The sequence below is a fragment of the Emydura macquarii genome, unplaced genomic scaffold (assembly GCF_026122565.2).
Source record: "Emydura macquarii macquarii isolate MOO-44397 ecotype Brisbane River unplaced genomic scaffold, CSIRO-AGI_Emac_v2 contig_3603, whole genome shotgun sequence".
Lineage (NCBI taxonomy): Eukaryota > Metazoa > Chordata > Testudines > Chelidae > Emydura > Emydura macquarii.
Window position 1 is genome coordinate 6,779,165 of NW_027133740.1, and position 4,095 is coordinate 6,783,259.

Sequence of the window (4,095 nt, forward strand, 5' to 3'; positions counted from 1 at the left end):
CTGCGGGCATAAGCTTTCATGGGCTGCAATTCACGTCATCAGCTGACGAAGTGGGTTGCAGCCCACAAAAGCTTATGCCTGCAGAAATGTGTTAGTCTTTAAGGTGCTACAGGACTCTCGTTTTTATTGAGTATAACAGCATACGACACTTTCCAGAAATTCCACATGGGCCCTGAAGTAAACCCCAGGGTTGTTCTCTGTATTCCTATTTCTTGCCTCCTTCCTTTGGTTTGCACACATTGTTCCCATGATTGAAGTTCACAGGTTATATTCTCTTCTGAGTTAAACTGGATTAACTATTCTGACACCAGTCTAACTCAGATGAGAATACAATTTGGCCCAATATGCACTGTGTGGCAAATCTGATTCTTGCCATGAAAAGATTAAGGTAAATTCATGTTACAATACATTGATTTACTCCAGTGACTCAACATTTTTGATGACCTGCATTTGGACAGTCCTAAATCCTGGGAGGTACTGAACACCTTCCACCCTTACTTATTTCAATGGGAGTTGAGGCTTTTAGCACACTGTTACATCATACAGATACTGGACTTGATCCTATATATTTCAAATTTTTATATTTATATAAAAACATTTAAACTTCTAAAAGAAGTCATGCTAAGTAACCTGCTGAGTTTTTGGTAAAATAGACCAATACTGCTAAATACTTTTTGAAGGTTGCTTCTTTCATCTCACACACATTAGACCTCATCATCCATAATGAAAGTAGAATGTTTCTGGTGACGAAGAAGGCATCATATTTTAGACATAAATATTCAATGAGAAACCAAAAAAGTTCACTTATTAGAACCATTAGTGGTTAGGGCACTGTTTTCATTAACGAGGAATGCTATAATAATAGTTTTTTAGCAAGAACTATAGCCAACTTTAAAAAAAAAAAAAAAAAAGGGACTAGGAATTTTGGGTGTCCAAGGCAAAACATCTTAAAAGGCCCTGACTTCCAGAGAGTGAGTGCTCAGTACTTCCTGAATCCTAGTGCTCTTTTAAAGTGTTTCTAAAAGTAGAGCACCCAAAAAAATCACTAGTTGTTTAAAGTCCAGAACTGAGTTTTGCTACCTATCTAGACCACTTCCCTAACAAGAAGGGGCCACTGTGGTTTTTAAATTATTAGGCTTTTTCTTTAACTAATTTCCCAAATATTGTTCTAGACTTCGTTTTCCAAGTTAGTGTTTGGACCTTTTTCGTATTCCTCTCCCGTCATCGCCTACTAAAAAAAAAAAGTCACCAAGATTGTCTGACTTGAATTGCTAACTAGGATAAAAAAGTTAATGATAAAATAGTGGGCTAACATAGTTAAAATCCTTTATGCTGCTAAGTTCTGCAAATTACAAACTATAGTTAAAGCCCGGTTCGTTTTAAATTCTTGTATTTGTGAAGATGTTCAAGAACCAAAAGTACAACATACTTGGTGTGGGTGCATGTAATATCTTATGCATGACCAGTTTCTGCTTCTTTCCCACTGCAGGGGAAAAGAGCTTGTAAGATTTAATTTGTAGATGTGATACACAAGTGATCAATAAATAGATCAAAATGTATTTGTCGTGATTCTTTTTTTTCATGACCAGATTGTGTATGCAAAAAAACATTCCTAGTGACATAGGGCAACACAGTGTGGTCCAGAGCCTCAGAAGTCTTTCGGTGCCTCACTGCCTCAGAAGGTGTCTGAAGGCTTGTCTTCTCCACCGCGCTAAATCAGCACTGCCACCATCAATGCAGTGGCATCGATTTAGCAGGTCTGGTGAAGACGTGCTAAATCAATGGGAGAGTGCTCTCCCATCCACATCTGCAGTCCACCTAAATGAGAGGCAGAAGCTATGGCGACAGGAGATGTCGCCTGGTGACATAGCAAATGTCGACACCGCTGCAAGTCGATCTAAGGTACGTCAACTTAAATTATGTTATTTGCTTACGTTAACTAACATAACTTAGATCGACTTAGCGCTGTAGTGAAGACAAGCCCTAAACCTTCTAGACCCCAGTCACATTTTCAAAAGCCTGTTCTCAGCTGCCACCTAACACCCCCCCTCTCCCCAAGCACATAAGTTTTGGCTGGTCAGTATTCACAAAACTTTTTAAGCGCTGATGCCGCCCTACAGCTACCAAGCTAATCAGAGCCCTACTACCTCAAGCTGAAACCATGGAGGCACCGATGCAGGATTCTCATACTAGGTAGGAGAACACCTCTCTCCCCATCAAGGCCAGATCCCGTGGGCATGCTCTGAGCATTCTTAACACTTGTTACTCATCATTCCCTGCAGCAGAAGGGCTGAATACGGGGAGGTTGACAGTGCAGCACCTGCACAGGTAAAGGGCAAGTGTGAGAGAGGTATCAGCAATGGGCTATATAAGCACCTAACCCAGGTCAACAGCTTAATTCCAGAATAGGGGATCACAGCTGAGGATCCTGATGGATGAAGGGCCAGAGATGGATGCCATCATCCAGGTGAATCAGAAGAGCTGCTTAGGCACCTCTCTTCTCCCCACCCCCTCCTCAGCATTTCACTGCTAACTAGCTTACACAGCTCCCAGCTCAGCTTCCTGCTTTCAAGGATCTCTTCCTTAGGCACCTAAATCTCCCTGTGCATTGTATAGGGAACCTGGGTGCCACGCTTAGGGCTGAGGATTCCACTGAGTGCGGGCAGGTTTTAAGACAGGGCTTTAAATGGTTTGTCCCCTGTCCGCTACAAAACTGAATGTGGTTTTGGCCAGCATCATAGGCGGGGGGGGAATACCTTTTGGAAGAGCACACCGCTCCACCCCAGTCGTTATGACCTCATTCGTGCCATGCACGCAAGGTCATGACAGCAGGGGTGGGCCCACACCATTCCCAGAACTACTGGAATGTCCGCTGTTCCAGGAATGTGTGAGTGGCCACCCCAACCAGGCAGCGAGCCACCTAAGGGGTAGGTGTTGCAATGCTCAGCCTCGCAATGTCTCAGATACCTTTGAGTATTGGTCCGGTGTGTTTAGGGGGTTTTCCCTTCACCCATGCGTGCCCTAAGGGTGAAAGAATGTTGTTTTTCAGAGGTCTGCTATGCTGTCTTGAATGTGTGTCATGTTTTCACTTAGAAGTCAATGGAATGAGACTGGCTCAGAGGCCACAAGGTTGCTTCAGAAATGCTGAGTCAAAGCCAAGATATTTTTTTTCAAAGCAGGAAACCTTGATCCTGTTAAAATGTTCTGCTACAATGATTCTGTCTTCCTTGATTTCTGTTCTCTCACATGATTAATGTCAATTTAATCTGTTCTGGTTGAGTGATAATTGATTCCTGCACCATTGTTCTCGTGCTGCATTCTGAAGATAGACACTGGACCTGCTGTGTTCTTCACTTACAGAGATTTGTTCATTAAAGGACAGGGATTTTTCTTTATAGCAAGTATATGTATTTACTTAGATGGTTGAACTTTTAGATCCTTCTCCAGCCACATTCTTTCTACCTTACATTTCTTCATTATTTCTAAAATCCTGTCCTCTCTACCTTTTTACTCTGATTTTTTTTAATGGTGTTGATGGCATTACTTTGGAAGTATCCCGCTGTGCTATTTTGTCACTTCTTCCAGCTGGGCCCTCATGTCACAGAACTCCATTCTTGTGGAAAGCATCACAGAAGAAGAATATAAGAAGAAATATAAAGAAGAAAAGGTGCAGGGAGAAAAACTTAAATTTAAAAAACCCACACATTGTTAAAGCAGCAGGAGCCAGACATGGCTTGAAGAGTATGATTTAGGCTATGTCTACATTGCCCCGCAGTTCGGACTACATCAGTGTGAACAGCAGTGCCTGAAGTGCAACATTATAATTCCCCTCTGTGGACGCGGCAGGCATGAACTAAAAGGTTCCTAGTTTGCATTCATATAGGGGTAGTGTAGACAAATTCTAAATCAGACTGAACCCCAGAGATCTGCCCATACAGTAATATTTTGTTACCCATATTTACTACGGAGGAAATTATGTCAGGAATCCTACAGATCACTTTCTCATTTAACAGTGCAATCGTTTAATAAAACAAGTATTTAAAAAATAAAACTACAAACCTGCAGTTAGAATTTGACTTGGTCTCTGTGCTTGGC